A 17745-nucleotide genomic window follows, 5' to 3' on the forward strand; every position below is an offset into this window, starting at 1 on the left:
GACCTTAGACCATGAAAGTTTAGAAGAAAAGATGGAGGGATGTTCTTCATATGCACACTAACATCAGTCTCTTGAATGGGAAATCCAAGAGGATATTCTTCATTGTCATCATCTCCATCCATTTCTTCTACATTCTTTTTCATCTCTTCTTTTTCTACCTACAAAAGTGGATGGTGATGTGGCTCTTACTACACCACGTGATCAAATGGTGGGGTGGTTTGGTGTTGGAGGATTTTTTTTTGTTTCTATGATTGAATGAAAATACGAATGCAATGCACTTTTCTATTTTTTAAATGAAATATGCCTAATGTAAATATTTTTTTGTTTTAGTAAAAATAAATGAATCAACCATGGAAGAAAACAATTCATACTTTGACACCTCCTTAGCAATGACGCCAAAAAGTGATGAGCCTCAGTATTACAACAAGAATGCTGCAACTCCCAAGGTTACTGACTTTAATTATCAACCCGGGGTTTGTACAAACTTAAGAGTTATTAGCACTATATGTGCAACATACAATGTGTCCTTCCTTCATTGTCATGATGTAATGGAGTGCATGTAATGAAATCAAATCCTAAACTAATTGCATGAAATGAAATGCTCGAAATGGAAACCTTAACCTATTGCAAGAAAGAACTACAAGGAAAGAATATTATTCTAATTGCATAAATTAAAGATCATGAACTAAATGTCAAGCATTACATTTCAAAGATTTTAGTTCCATTAACAAAGTTCATTGGATGTGGCAATCATCATTGTATTATCCATTTCATAAATCTGTCTATTAGCCCAAATCGCTTAAATGTTTTGCATGGGTAAAGAAGAAAGTCCTAAGTGGTATTTATTCTTCCATAATCATTGATTTAGAGCCTAGGGGTCTTTATTCAACCATAAGGGTTCACAACCAAGCTTCTTGACCGAATTTGGGCAAGTATATACACGCTGGAAGAGTGCTACACGAAACAACAAATTTTCTCCTGGAAACTATAATTCACCGAATGACCAAGAAAATCAAATCCAAAAAGGATGGGAATTTTTTATTTATTTCCTAGGATGTATTAGGTCTCCATTCCAAGTGGAATTACTCAACAAGACCTCTGTTAACCCATGCTAAAAAATAGCATAAAATTACTAGTCTAAAATCTAGAAATTCGAGAATTAGTGAGCTAGTAAATCTATCAAATTCCTAACCTAATCAAGTGAAAATGCAATGGGGTAATTTTTGTTATTAACTAGAATTTTTTTGTGATCTAATGCAAGTGGAACAAAATTTATTGAAGCTTGTTAGCATGCTCTAAAAAATTACAGAAATTTATTGTTATTTGCCACAAGGGACTTCTATAAATCTAGATTTGGGAATAAACAAACTAATCCAAGTAGCTAAATGATTACTATGACCTTCCAAATATGTTCAAATGATGAAATTATGCTTTTGATCCCGCAAAATAACTTACTTTAACCATTTAACCCAATCCTACAACAAGAAATCATTAATATTAAATGATGAAATAGAAAAACAAGAACAAGAGATGCATGTGAATAAGAAGTGAAATGAAGAAAAGTAAATGATAAAAAAGGGCTCTAAGGCTCCTGGGATGGCCAAGCACAATGAAACTCAAAGTCCTATGGAGGAGACTGAGATTTAGAATCTGAACATGACACCAATCTTCATTATTTCCATCAATACAGTTACATCCCTGAAAGAAATGACAATGGAGTTGAAAAATACGAGTTCTCTCCACAAGAAGACTAAGAAAATCAACCTCTAGAGGAAAATTCGACTTGGTACTTATCCAAAATGATTAGGAAGCATTCCCCATGAAAGGAGGAAGCTTTCGCCACCAAAATACCTTAACTAGTGGATCTGGTTCCCAATACTAGAAATCTGCATTAAATGACAAGGAACACATTCTTATATTTTTTTCAATCATTGGAGCTCCAGAATCTATGCAATTATTTCAGAATATCTTCTTGATTTATTATTTAATATTGATCCTCCTGTAGTAGGGAGCAAGTCCCTAAATTATCTCCTCCTCCAAATCTTCATAATCTACCCAATATTCTCACAATATTCCACAAAAATAAATAATATTAGGCACAAATATGCAATTATCCATAAAACTTCCTAATGAATATATTAAAGTTAAAAATATATTATCTAATGCAAAAATAGAGGTTTAATGTGTTGAAGGATGGTTAGATGGGCCTAAATTTATGTCTCATTTAGAGGCCCACCATACCCCCCTGCTAAGAGTGTTACTCATCCTTGAGCAACTTAGTGATCTAATTGTGCCTCATTCATGGCCCTGGTGGCCTCTCTTTTGCGCATTCCTCAGTCCTTTGTCTTAAGAATCTTGGCTGTGAGTTCTGCAAGAAAAAGCATAAACATGTAGTTGTTCTTTTCATGATTGTTTAACAATATTTCAAGAAAAAAATGCATAAGTTTCCTCTTTGCAAGTGAACTTTGTGGGCTTGTAGATCCATTTCATTCATATCCTCTCCCTTGAAACTTTCATTCCATTTTCACTCATTTTTCCAAAACTGTTTGGGCATATAAAAAATTGGCTGTGTTTCTTGAGATCATTAGCCTTCTCCCCCTTATTCAAGATGGGTTCTTGAATATTTTCCAGTTTGGAAAGGTCTTCCACATCCTTTTTCACCCTTCTTCAACCTTTTTCCACCATTTGGACACCTCTGAAACCTTCAAAATGCCTTTAGATGAGAACAACGACATCCTGTAGTAATTCATGTAATAACTATAGGAAACCTTGTAGTGGCCCGTTTAAACCTATTTTGAGCAGAAATGCTAGTTTGAGCCTAGGGTAGGCCCTCAACTTGACTTCCATGCCTTTCTCCCCTTTCTATAACATCTTTTCGTCCTTGGACAAAAGATAGAAAGAAATTAGAGACCTCTTGGAAAGCCTCTTTTCATCGCTGTAGTTTGAGTACTATTTTGATGGTGAATGCCTTATTGCCTTTTGTTGCCTTCTTCTCTTTTTTGGCCTATATGATTGCCTAATGGCCTTGGAGTTCTCTATTTTGATTAGGTCTCTTAGGCACTGCCATTTTGGGTTTTAACACAATTTGTTCCTTTCTTCCTTCTTGTAGAAAGCATTCCTTCTCTTTCAGAGTCTTCTAACTATATGGGAGTGATGAGAAATGATGTAGAGCGGTTGGAGGATGATGCTAGGGCTTAAAGGGAGTAGTGTAGGTTTGTGAAAATGGAGAGGATGTGCTTAGTGTGTTTTTTCAAGAAATATTTAGGGTGAGACAGAGTGTAGGGTTTGTTCTTGAAAAATATTAATTTTTTCTTATGAAATGAGATGGATGAATGAAGGATAGATAGTGGATATGAAGTGGATGGAGCGCTTGGAGTGTTGTTGTGACTTGGCCTTTGCAGAAATTTCTTCTTTTAACTGTTGTCCCCATTCCTCGAAATCATCACCCTTCCTAATTTGGATTTTCCACATTTTAGGAGTGGAGGAGTGAGCTACAATTAACTATTTTAAGGTGGACGAGGCCGTTGACCCATCCTTAGCTTATAAAATCTCATCTCGCAACATTGACAAAAAAATTCTAACTATAATATGCTCAAAAGAAGAGGTTAAGAATATTGAATACTTGTACCTACTTGATGGTTGTTGGAGAGGCATGCATGCTGCTGCTGAGTTGATGATCGATCCATGGTCCTTTAGAGGTGATAATTTCCTTTGTTTTCTTCTACACAGATCTTCATAGCTTGGTGATTATAAACCTCTATCTTCCAATTACCATGAGCAATCTATCTTAGTCAAATCTGGCCTTCTGGGAGTGTTGGGCTTGGTCATGTGTGATTTTCACCTTCACTATACCTTATTCCACCATTAGACACCTTTCCCACACTTTATTTCACCTTTTGTATCTTCCTATATCTTTCAACATGTTTCCTGTAGTAAATTTGGACATCCTGTAGTACTATAGGAAACCTTGTAGAATCTTGTTTAAACCCATATATCCCAAATGATATATTGGATTGACCTAAAAGTTTTTAAGCATGTTTCCGTCATCCTTATGCACCTCCCCATAAATTGTTTTTCACTGATGGATGCGAAAATCTTGAGAAAAATTAAAAATGGATGAAGTTGGTGGAGGTCAATTTCTTGGAAATCGTGCACTAGAATTTGCTGAAATTTCATGGACAAGTTACCATTATCCATATGCATCTCTCCATGAAACAACTTTGTAAATGGATGCATGAATATTTAGAAAATTAAAAAATGGTTATAAGTGATTGAGGTCAATTTCTCGAAAACTGTGCACTGGAATTTTCTAAAATTACTTGAGCATGTTACTATCATCCATATTAATTTCCACCTAAAACAAATTTCCAAATGGATGTATGGTTTTAAATATATGATGAAAATAATTTTCTGCTCCATGTATTTCTATTTCTTGTAGTAAAACATAGCCTTCTTGTAGCATATTAGGAAAACAAGGAAAATGAAGGGGAAAAGTTTGGGAATGATGGGTGGCTGGTGGAAATATATGACGGTGATGGATTTGCATGACCTTGGTCCTGTTGGAGAATTTGAGAAAATGAGTAGAAAGTTAAAATTTTACTTCTTTTGAATAGGCTTGTGATCAACTTTTCTTTGGTGGCTAACTTGTTTTTGTAGCTTGCAGAGGTTGGAGAGCACCTGCATTAATGACAGAGAGATATATGGAGAAAATATTTTTATTTATTTCTTCCTTTTTCTTCTAGACCTACTAACTGCCTCAATGAGGTTTTTAACTAGTAGGTCTGTTTATGTGCCTCAAAGGAGGTTTTCACCTAGGATCTTTTATTTTTCTCATTTTTTATTTTTTTTCCAATCCATTGACCACCTCATGGATGTTTTCAATCAATTAGCCAATCTCAGGCACCTCAAAGGAGGTTCTCACCTGAGATATATTTTTTTTCATTTTTTTTCTTTTCCTATCCTACTCTACTTGAAAAAAACAAAATCATTTTCAAGTGTAGGAATAATTCCAATGGAGCCACTTGCATAACTGGATCATAGATAAAATCATTTGTAGACTCGAAACATATTCTTTGACATGTACTTAAATGTAAGAGACCAAATGCTTTGACTTTGATGATATCAAGCACAATTGAACAAGAGAGTATTGTTGCAACTTAGTGACTGTCTTGAACCATATTTCAATATAGTTGTGATGCCCCTGGTCCACTTGCTGATTTGGATCATCTTAGATGTCTTCTTCTTCCATGAGATTCATATCTTCTTCTTTTTGCTGATTATTCTCTTGAACACCTAGAGGATATGATGGTATACATGAGGGCATTTTCACAATATTTGATTGTGATGTATGCTCTTCGTCAAGTGCAACCCATGATTCTTTGGTCTTCTCATTTGAATCTTTTTTTTCTGCATGTTTCCCTTCAATGATATCAAGAGAATTTATTTTTTGTGATACTCTTCCTGAGTTAAGATGAATACCGTTTATATCAAGAGGAGATATTTGGAAGTGTGGTACCTCAACATTGTAAGTGGGCTGAGCTACGCCATTGTGTGGGTTTGGAAATGGTGGTATAGGTAGTTGAGTGGGAGTGGATATTTGAGATGGATATGGTTGGGGTTGTGGTAGTGGTGGAGGTGGATGGTAGGGATAACATGGAGTATCAAGGATATTGAGGAAAGCAGTGAGGATATTGTGGATGGCTCCCACAAGTTCCTTGTTGCGAAGATTGGTTTTGGGGTTGAGATGGCCAAGGTTGCCAAGGAAAGGGTGTGTTACAATTACTTTGAGATGGATGTGAATAAGCTTGAAACTATGAATAGGATCTTGAATCATATAAGGTTGAATAGGCTACCATGGTCCTCTTGGAGCTACATAACATAGTTGCATTGGAAATTGACTTGCTCCATTGTTATCTTGTTAAAATTCCTTCAACATTGGTAATAAGAAGCAACATTTAACATCATGTTATTCTGCATGGATAACACAAATATAAACATCTTCTTTTTTCTCATTTTGTATTCTTAACATTTTTACTTGTTCACTTAGAATTCTAAGAATTTCTGTTTTAAAGTCATCAAACAAATTTCCAAGTTTAGCTTGACTTACCGATCTCGAGGCTGATTTACTGACTCTTGCCCTTCCTCTTGATATGTGTTTACATGTTTCACAAATTTCTTCAAATGATAACTGGTATACATCACCTCTACTCATGAGATCAAGGAGATCAATCAACTCATCCTTAATTGTTCTAAGTAAGAGGGTTTTTAGTTTGTTAGATTCTAAATGATGTAATTTTTCCCTCTTAACATTATACATGAACCTCTCTATTAGATCCTAAAGGCCCTCAGCTTCTTTTTTATTCATTCTAAAGATTTCTTCTTTAAGATCATGATCTTTATATTTTTCTAGAAATATTCATCTCATTCCATGATCTTATTGAATCAGTCCCTAAACTCATGAACCATTTAAGAGCTCTATCCTTCAATGTTCTTGGAAAAAGTCTCAGTTTTTGAGTGTTTACTAAGTAACCATAAGATCTACAAAGAATTTCAAATTCAAAGAGAAAGGTTTTTGGATCATCTGACCTTAGACCATGAAAGTTTGGAAGAAAAGATGGAGGGATGTTCTTCATATGCACATTGACATCAATGTCTTGAATGGGAAATCCAATATGATCTTCTTCATTGTCATCATATCCATCAATTTCTTCTACATTCTTTGCCATCTCTTATTTTTCTACGTGCAAAAGTGGATGGTGATGTGGCTCTTACTGCACCACGTTATCAAATGGGGGGGTGGGTTGGTGTTGGAGAAATGTTTTGTTTTTATGATTGAATGAAAACACTAATGCAATGCAATTTTCTATTTTTGAAATGAAATATGCCTAATGAAACTATTTTTTTGTTTTTGCAAAAAGTAAAAAGAAATGAATCAACTAGGGAAGAAAACAATGCATACTTTGACAACTCCCTGGTAACAACACCAAAAAATGATGAGCCTCGGTATTGCAACAAGAATGATGCAACTCCCAAGGCTACTGACTTTAATTATCGACCCATAGTTCTTACAAACTTAACAGTTATCAACACTATATGTGCAACATACAATGTGTCCTTCCTTCACCGTCATGATGTAATGGAGTGCATGCAATGCAATCAAATCCTAAACTAATTGCAGAAAATCATATGCACGAAATGGAAACCTTAACTTATTGGACGAAAGAAAATACAAGGAAAGAAACCTATTCTAATTGCATAAAGTAAATATCATGAACTAAATTTCAACCACTACATTTCAAATATTTTAGATCCATTAACAAAGTTCATTAGATGTGGCAAGCATCATTGTATTATCCATTTCATAAATCTGTCCATTAGCCCAAATCGCTGAACGTTTTGCATGGGTAAAGAGGCAAGTCCTAAGTGGTATTTAGTATTCCATAATCATTTATTTAGAGCCTAGGGGTATTTATTCAAGCCCAAGGGATCATAACCAAACTTCTTGAGCGAATCTAGGAAAGTATATACACGTTGGAAGAGTACTGCAGGATACACCAAATTTATTTAAGGAAACTATAATTCTCCGCATGACCAAGAAAATCAAATCAAAATTGTATGGAAAAAATGTTTTCATTGACTAGGACGTATTATGTTTCCATTCCATATGGAATCACTCAAAAAGACCTCTGTTAACCCATGTTAAAAAATAACAGAAAATTACTAGTCTAAAATCTAGAAATTCGAGAACTAGTGAGCTAGTAAATCTATCATATGCCTAACCTAATCAAGTGAAAATGAAATGGGATAAATTTTTTTATTAACTAGAATGTTTTTGTGATCTAATTCAAGTGGAATCAACTCAATTGAAGCTCTTTAGCATGCTCTAAAAAGTAGCATAAATTTACTATTATTTGTCGCAAGGGACTTCCATAAATCTAGATTTGGGAATAAGAAAACTAATCCAAGTAGCTCAATGATTACTATGACCTTCCAAAGATGTCTCAATGATGAAATTATGCTTTTGATCCCGCAAAATAACTTATTTCAACCATTTAACCCAATTCTACTATAGGAAATCATGAATACTAAATTCAGAAATAGAAAAACAAGAACAAGAGATGCATGTGAATAAGAAGTGAAAGGAAGAAACATAAATGATACAAAAGGGATCTGAGGCTCCTAGGATGGACAAGCTCAAGGAAAATCAAATTCCTATGGAGGAGGCCAAGATTTAGATGCTGAACATGGCACCACTCTTCATTATTTCCATCAATATAATTACATCCTTGAAAGAAATGACAATGGAGTTGCAAAAATATGAGTTCTCTCCATAAGAAGACTATGAAAAATCAACCCCTAGAGGAAAATTCAACTTGGTACTTATAAAAAATGATTAGGAAGAATTCCCCATGAAAGTAGGAATATTTCCCCACCAAAATCCCTTAATTAGTGGATCTCGTTCCCAAGACTAGGAATCTGCATTAAATGACAGGGAACACATTCCTAGATTTTCTCAATCATTGGAGCTCTAGAATCTGTGGTATTAGTTTAGAATATCTTCTTGATATATTATTTAATATTGATTCTCATGTAGTAGGAAGAAAGTCCCTAAATTATCTCCTCCTCCAAATCTTCATAATCTGCCCAATATTCTCACAATATTCCACAAAAATAAATAATATTAGGCACAAATATGAAATTATCCATAAACCTTCCTAATGAACATATTAAAGTTGAAAATACATTATCTAATGCAAAAATAGAGGTTTAATTTGCTGAAGGATGGTAATATGGGCCTTAATTTATGTATAATTTAGAGGCATGGGCCTTAATTTATGCCTAATTTAGAGACCCATCACCATACTTCAAGGAGATTATCTACGTTGTATTTTCTATATACTTCATCCAGAATGTGAAGAAAGGGTTGGATTTTCTAAAAAATGTAGTCACTGTCTATGTGTGTTCGATTTCTTTAAATATTTCATTTGCTAAGTTCAGTAGATTCTGACTAGTGATATAAAGATCCATGAGATAGTTTGGTTTTATTATGTATGTTCTCTGTGTTTTCCAATTTCTCCTTTAATAATCTCATGAAAGCATTCCTTCTGAATGTTTGGAAAAGATAAATTAATTCACAATTCATCTCTTCTTTTGATGCTCTGAGTTAAGTTATCAAAGGTTCCAATCTTGATCTTATAAATCTACCATAGGATTCATTATGTATGCCATAGGTAGTGGACTGTTTCTCTTTCTTTCATCCATCTACAATAAATGACAAAGGTCTAGGATCTGCTATCGACCTTGCCTTTATCAATCTTGATCAGACAACCAATTATCTTGGTAAACCTATATGAACCCTGGCTATTTGACTCCATCACCCAATCAACTATTGATTTCAGGCCTAACCAAACCCCACAACAACATAACCTATCTAAAGATCTAGCCACAGTGTAAAGGTTAGAGAGACCCCTCTCTGGATTGAAGGGGCTATCCTTCAATCTACAGGTTGGAGTGAAAAGGTTACCTTGGGAATTTCTCTCCTACAACTAAGAGAAACTTTCTAGGTGCTAACAAAAACTATGCATCTTTTCCATGATTTCTTTTGCAATCATGCAGTGTCTTACTTTAGCTATCAATATTTTACAATCCCCTCAAAAATATCTTCTTGGCTTCCTCATTAAATTCATCCTTTGCGCCATATTAAATTGAGAGCAAAATATTCACATCAAGAGTTGAAATATATGCTTCAAATTTCACCTTCCAAAGCATATAATTTGACCCATGTAGAAAAGGAACTCCATCTGCTACAAATCTTCCCTCATTACCCATGATCTAAATTCCAATGGTGAAGCTGTACTAGAAGGAACCATTCTCTAATACCAATTGTTGGAACTGGGATCACTATTGAGCTGGGGGGTGAATGAATAGTGATAACAATTTCACAACAATAAAATTTTTTCTCCAATATATTAATCAATTCATCACTTAACAAATAAGCATTAGATATAAACATGCAACTTCAACTAGAATCAACACATGAGAACCATAACATATGAAATAAACATGCACAATGAGACACAAATCATCACATCACATAGGAACACAAGATATCTAGTGGAAACCCCCTCTGGGTCAAAAACCACCCTTGTTTCTATTGTGTTGCTTAATATATTTTATTATTTGTCAAGAAAATCATTACATAGAGAGTACAATATGGAAACTATATGAAAGAAACTCTGATATCCATCTCATGAACCTATGGACCTCCATCCGCTATAAGCCTCCACGACCATTGAGCCTTCCCAAATCCAATTGGACTTGTGAAGAAATATTTTCTCAATACTTGTTTTTTCGGAGAACCCACCCCACTTCTCTATGTGGTTCACCTTTCATGCATTTTCAAACTGGAACACTAGAGTTGCTCAACATGAACATCACAACAACAATATCATCATAACACATTATCAACATTCTCAATAAAAAACATCAATCACTGAATCAAATTCAAATCATAGATCTCTCTCACATCCACACACCATCCTCAACTCATACATCTGCAAATAATCTAGATGCAAAATCTCAATGATGCAATACAATATTTCCATATAAAGACATGAGACATTTTTATAGCCAATCTATCATAATAATATCAAAAAACACATATAAACTCAAATAAAAGTCTTCTCCTGCAATCACAAACACATTAGAAAACTACCTAATAACCCTGTCACTTTTCTTCTTCAACCATGCATACTTCTATCTCTTCTACTGCTACAACTTCATGCACACTCTGCTACAACAAATTCACTCTCCTCACCACCGGCTCTCCAAAAACACTATGAAAAATTTCTTACACAAAAGAACCAAACAATAACCTCATGATCTCCATCTATTTGTATTCTCCTGTAATGGTTAAATCAAAAATTACAATTTTGTAGTGGAGCTCTATTCATATGTTGGAAGTGGTGTAGTTCATTGCTTCATGACTCAATATAGCCACTAATTTCACTTACCAATGAATATTATCTTTTAACCATCTTCTATAAGTTCAATAACATTTTTTTGACCTTTACATGATGATTCCCAAAAAAGACAAGTCGGAAAAAAACACTCGATGTGCGCGAGGAATGCAGAGTAAATTTCATGTTTTCCTTCGGCCGCATGCACAAGCCTGTGAGAATTAGACTGAAGTCACTCCCAAAACACTGGTAGCCAAAAACTAAAAGGTTTTAGTCACTCTCATGAGCCTTCATCCAAGTGATTGGGGTAGAGGATGGTCAAACTCATCTCTCCTCAACTTATAACCTGCTCAATCTTGCTCCACTATTAAACAACCTTTTGTAAGATCTCAAGAACCCATTGTAGCCACTGAAAGACTCTAACAATCCACTGCCACAACTCCATCATAATCAAAAGTCAATCTAGGTTGAGTTGAATTCCATCCATCAACTGCATTAACACTTAAGCCATCAAAATTCTCCACAGCTACTCCAACATTTATATGACCTTCAAACCATCCATACACATAGCAGGTACCATAAACATAACTTGATAGTCTCCAACACTGTCAACTAGGTGTATCAACTCCACATTATGCCAAGGCATCAACATAGTGCCCAAATACATGCACCAATGTCTGTAATCAGTAAACTAAGGTCTGCAACCAATGCATCACATGGTACCAACAACCGTCATGCCATTGGGTTGACATCAATTCCAACCATAAACACTGCATCAAAACATCAATGACAATAGTCCAATTCACTTTTAACCTACATAGGGGGAAGTGGATGATTTTATGTTATCCTTATGTCCCTTTTTCTTTCTTTGGATGCTCGCTTAGCCATTTCCGAAAATTATTCCACCACTGACACCTGTCTAGGGTTTGAAGCCTCATATGACTCTGTTGCTTTGAATGTTGACATTGCATAAGGCATGTTTTCTATAGTAAAATACTGCTTCGATGGAGTTTCTAGTTAAATTTCATACAACACTAGAACCTGTCACTGTGTCTCATCATCATCTTCCTCCTAATCATCTCCTATCACTTCTTCTATCATAGCTTTGTTGGAACTAGGTTCCTCCCCTTGGTCAACATGTCTAGGTTTTGAAGTGACCCATTTATTCCCTGAGAGGTGGGAAGTGCTTGACTCAACTGGGTGTACAAGTGATTTAACCTATTCCCAAGAAGAATAATGATCACAATCCTCTACTATGGGTTTTGAGTCATGCTTATGATTTTCTCGGTCCTTGTCCTTTCTCATCTCATAAATTATTTTCTGAGGTTCACAATTCCATACTCCTGTGTGTGGAAAATAAAAAAGATACAAGATATTTTCCACAATATCTAAGGCATTCCTTGAATTGACCACAAATGGGCCTACCTCATTGATCCAGATGGATATTTAAAAAGTACCAGTGGCATGGTAAAATGGCTCAAAACTCAAAGTGGAAGAAAATATATAAACTTAGCATTGGATCAAAGTGATCATCATCTGGATTCTAACAGTGCAAATGACACTCAAATCCGAGTTCATATGAAGAAGTTAGGTAAATTCAAAGTTTGTGTTTGACTTGGACATGTGGCAGGAGGAGATGATGTGGCAGACACTCTCAGCGAATGGGGAAGCGCCAACTGGCAAGACGTCACTGGCCCCGCATATTGCAAAGCGCTCAAGGAAGAGGTCGTGACTTAAATTGGTCCTAGGTAGGAAAAGTGATAATTTCATATCGGAATCGCAAAAGGGGTAGTGCTTAAAGAATTAGCCCTCGACAAGATCTAGGTTGCGATGGCGATATCACATATCGTAGATCGGAGGTGGATCAAGTATTTACGGATAGGACCTTGGCATATTTAGGTTGTGATGCAATATATCGCAATCGCAGTTCGCAAAATGGAGAAGTCGTATGGAGTACCAACCCTGGTTCTCGCAGATTGCGATTTACGATGAGGCTAACTCCGTCGATTGGAAACGACGATGGGAAACACTGATAGTAAAATTTCTCAGGTTAAAATACATGGTTAGGGAAATTTTTCCATGTTTGAAAGTTTTTTTTTGCATACTGTATGAGACCCGAGACTCTCTGTCTTAAAACAAACCTGCTTGCTAAAAATTGTCATCTGTTTGGAACTGCCCAAAGTTGAAGAGTTGGCTGATCAAGTTATATATATATGGGACGATCCACATAGGAGAGAGGGGGAGGACTGGAGGATTAGTTCATAAGCCATTGTGCGTAGCAGACCCTGACCTAGCAGCAGGCCGGAACCTCACCTTGAGTAGTAGGGAGGTTCTGAGAAGGTGTAGAAAGCCCGATTATCCAAATCGGGTGTTCGGATAGGCATTTTTGCATGATTTTTTGCTAGGATTTTGGTGGTACTGTCTGTTTCTGACGCTGGGCTCTACATTCTTCATCCATCTTCCAGCTTAGAGGTATAAGGATTATAAATGAATTTTTCTTGTACTTTTATCTCTTTTTTATGCCACTTAATGAAAGAAGGCCTGCCCACTATTGAGTAGGGCCCGGAGACGTAGTCCAAATTGGACGAACTCCATAATAAAATCTTTGTGTCATGGTTTCTTGCTTATCATGTTATTTCCACATTGTTTTATGTGATTTTAAGTTCCATGGTTTATAAGCTCTTTCTCATGTAATTATGATGCTTCCGTAAATAAAAGATCTTGGATCAAGTTTGGTATTAGAAATGGTCTTTGTTGACGTGAATTGCATGAGTATATGCTAACCTGGAACAAGCTGTGAAAAGGACAAGGAATGCTTAAGTCCTTTGATCCCGAAGCAGGACGTGCATAATGAAGAAGAAACATGGAAAATGAAGAATCTCGTTGGGAAGAGGAACATAATTTCCGTAAGGTATTCTACAATATGGAAAAGAAAGTGGACAAGCTATTTTTAGAGTATGAGAAGGCACTTGGGCACAAGAAGGAAGATGCCAATGACAATAGACAAACAAATTATGAAGGTGGTGGAGAAGAACCTCCTCCCTTTCCTTCTTGAAGTGACTTCTCATCACTCTAATCGAGATTCCAAACATACATCTAAGAGACCATTCTTCAAGCTAGATGTAAAGTTTGACTTGCCCATGTATAATCGAGAGTGTAGTGTAGAAAAACTTAATAATTGGATAATATATATAGAGGTCTACTGCTAGATTCAGTAGATCAAAGAAGATGAGGCAAAGGTCCAGTTAGAATCTCTTCGGCTGAGTGGCAATTCTCTCGTCTGGTGGGAGAGAAAGTTGCAGAAGGGCAACAAAAATTCGGGTAACCTTCTTTCCTCTTTGTCCAATTTTATTTTTGCATTGAAATACCATTTTTACTCTTTTAGTTATAAACAAAAGGCACTAATGGAATGGAAATATATAAGGCAATGTAAAGGAAAAAATGTGCAAAGATTCATTGAAGAATTTTAGAAACAAGCATTGAATTTGGGCATCTCATTAGATTTTCCCGAGATTATAACTAAGTATGTGGGTGCACTACATAGTTACATCAGACACTCATTGTTATTGTTCGAGCCTACTACGAATGGTGCAACCAGTGTAAAGGCAATTCATCTTGAAATCTGAGGCAAGAATGACAGAGATGTTCAAGCCAAGAAAACACCGTTCAACCCTCAGCATGGCAGATTCCAGAAGAAAGGCAAGGGGAAGGCTAAGAAGACCATTGCAACCAAGAAAGAGGACAAAGCAACACCATCTTGAACATATTGAAAGAGAGAAGGTCATGATGAGGACCATTGTTGGAAGCTACATTCGTAGCTGAGACCAAAGAGATTCAACGGAAAGGGAAAGCAGAAGATAGTGGCAATAGTGCATCAGGACCTTGGATTAGATTCCAATGATGAGACATTGATCACAGTTGTGGGTGCAAAAGGTACTCCTTTTGTCAGTAATAATTCTGATTCAATGGAAAGTACTAGTTATTTAAATGAGCCTGTAAGTAATAAGAGAAATAGAATAGAATTATTCCACATTAGCTTTATTATAAAACACACAAAGGTGGAAACTCTATTCAATTCAGGTTCCTAAGAAAATTTAATCTCAGAGTCCTTAGTGAAAAAGTTATGCCTCAAAACTAAGCCTCATATGAGTTCATACTCGCTTGGTTGGGTAAGCGGTAAAGAAAAATTACAAGTAACCAAGCCATGTAGGGCCAGATTTGTTATTGCTTCCAAATTAGTTGATGAGGTAGAGTTAGATGTTATGCCTTTGGATATATGTGGAATTATCTTTGGAATTCCGTATTTAGATGACAGAAAGGCAGTTTTATTTTGGCACGAAAATAAATGCCACCTCATGAAGGATGGGGTAGAATATATAGTCAAAGCTCATTGTATGAAAGTTTATGCTATCCTTGTAAGTGTAGGACAGATTAAATGACTGATTAATTCCAGCAAAGGGTGCATTCTCATGGTAGTGAGAGCGAAAGAGGCCGAGACGACTGACGCTTTCAAAGGTTGTGATCCTAATCATAAGAAAGAATTGTTTGAAACTATTTATAACTATGATGGATTGTTTCAGGAACCAAGAGGATTTCCCCCAAAATGGGAATCCAACATGAGATCCGTTTACAACAGGATTCTCCTTTACCGAATATTAGCATGTACAGGATGGTTCTATCGAGATGAAGGAGATCAAGAAATAGGTTGGAGGAGTTGCTAAATCAAGGGGTCATCAGACTGAGTTCTTCTCCATGCGGCTCACTGATCGTGTTGGTGCCAAAGAAAGATGGCACATGGAGAATGTGCGTAGACTACAAGGCTCTAAACAAAATTATGGGGAAGAATCGATACCCTCTCCCTCACATTGATGAATTATTAGATCAGTTGAAAATTGTTGTCTATTTTACAAAACTAGATTTGCGTAGTGGATATCACTAGGTTAGAGTTGCAGAATAAGACATTTGGAAGATTTCATTCAAAACCAAATAGGGGTTGTTCAAATGGATGGTGATGTGATTCAGACTATGCAATGCTCCAGCCACGTTTATGAGGGTAATGAATGATCTATTTAGGCCTTTTCTTGATAATTTTGTTCTTCCATACCTGGACGATATTCTTGCTTACAGTAGGACATCGAATGAACATGTATGTCATGTGAAGAAAGTGCTTGATGTTTTGAAAAATTAAAAATTGTATGTGGGTGCACTAAGTATGTGGGTGCACTACATAGTTACATTGGACACTCATTGTTATTGTTTGAGCCTACTACGATTGGTGCAACCAGTGTAAAGGCAATTCATCTTGAAATCTGAGGCAAGAATGACAGAGATGTTCAAGCCAAGAAAACACCGTTCAACCCTCAACATGGCAGATTCCAAAAGAAAGGCAAGGGGAAGGCTAAGAAGACCATTGCAACCAAGAAATAGGACAACGCAACACCATCTTGCACATATTGAAAGAGAGAAGGTCATGATGAGGACCATTGTTGGAAGCTACATTCGTAGCTGAGACCAAAGAGATTCAACGGAAAGGGAAAGCAGAAGATAGTGGCAACAGTGCATCAGGACCTTGGATTAGATTCCAATGATGAGACATTGATCACAGTTGTGGGTGCAAAAGGTACTCCTTTTGTCAGTAATAATTCTGATTCAATGGAAAGTACTAGTTATTTAAATGAGCCTGTAAGTAATAAGCGAAAGAGAATAGAATTATTCCACATTAGCTTTATTATAAAACACACAAAGGTGGAAGCTCTATTCAATTCAGGTTCCTAAGAAAATTTAATCTCAGAGTCCTTAGTGAAAAAGTTATGCCTCAAAACTAAGCCTCATCTGAGTTCATACTCACTTGGTTGGGTAAGCGGTAAAGAAAAATTACAAGTAACCAAGCCGTGTAGGGCCAGATTTGTTATTGCTTCCAAATTAGTTGATGAGGTAGAGTTAGATGTTGTGCCTTTGGATATATGTGGAATTATCTTGGGAATTCCGTATTTAGATGACAGAAAGGTAGTTTTATTTTGGCACGAAAATAAATACCACCTCATGAAGGATGGGGTAGAATATATAGTCAAAGCTCATTGTATGAAAGTTTATGCTATCCTTGTAAGTGTAGGACAGATTAAACGACTGATTAATTCCAGCAAAGGGTGCATTCTCATGGTAGTGAGAGCGAAAGAGGCCGAGACGACTGACGCTTTCAAAGGTTGTGATCCTAATCATAAGAAAGAATTGTTTGAAACTATTTCTAACTATGATGGATTGTTTCAGGAACCAAGAGGATTTCCCCCAAAATGGGAATCCAACATGAGATCCGTTTACAACAGGATTCTCCTTTACCGAATATTAGCATGTACAGGATGGTTCTATCGAGATGAAGGAGATGAAGAAATAGGTTGCAGGAGTTGCTAAATCAAGGGGTCATCAGACTGAGTTCTTCTCCATGCGGCTCACTGATCGTGTTGGTGCCAAAGAAAGATGGCACATGGAGAATGTGCGTAGACTACAGGGCACTAAAAAAAATTATGGTGAAGAATCGATACCCTCTCCCTCACATTGATGAATTATTAGATTAGTTGAAAAATGTTGTCTATTTTACAAAACTAGATTTGCGTAGTGGATATCACTAGGTTAGAGTTGCAGAATAAGACATTTGGAAGATTTCATTCAAAACCAAACAGGGGTTGTTCAAATGGATGGTGATGTGATTCAGACTATGCAATGCTCCGACCACGTTTATGAGGGTAATGAATGATCTATTTAGGCCTTTTCTTGATAATTTTGTTCTTCC

Source organism: Pinus tabuliformis, chromosome 5_2 (assembly GCF_031772625.1).
Source record: "Pinus tabuliformis cultivar Carrire ecotype Pingquan chromosome 5_2, CPIR1, whole genome shotgun sequence".
Taxonomy (NCBI): Eukaryota; Viridiplantae; Streptophyta; class Pinopsida; order Pinales; family Pinaceae; genus Pinus; species Pinus tabuliformis.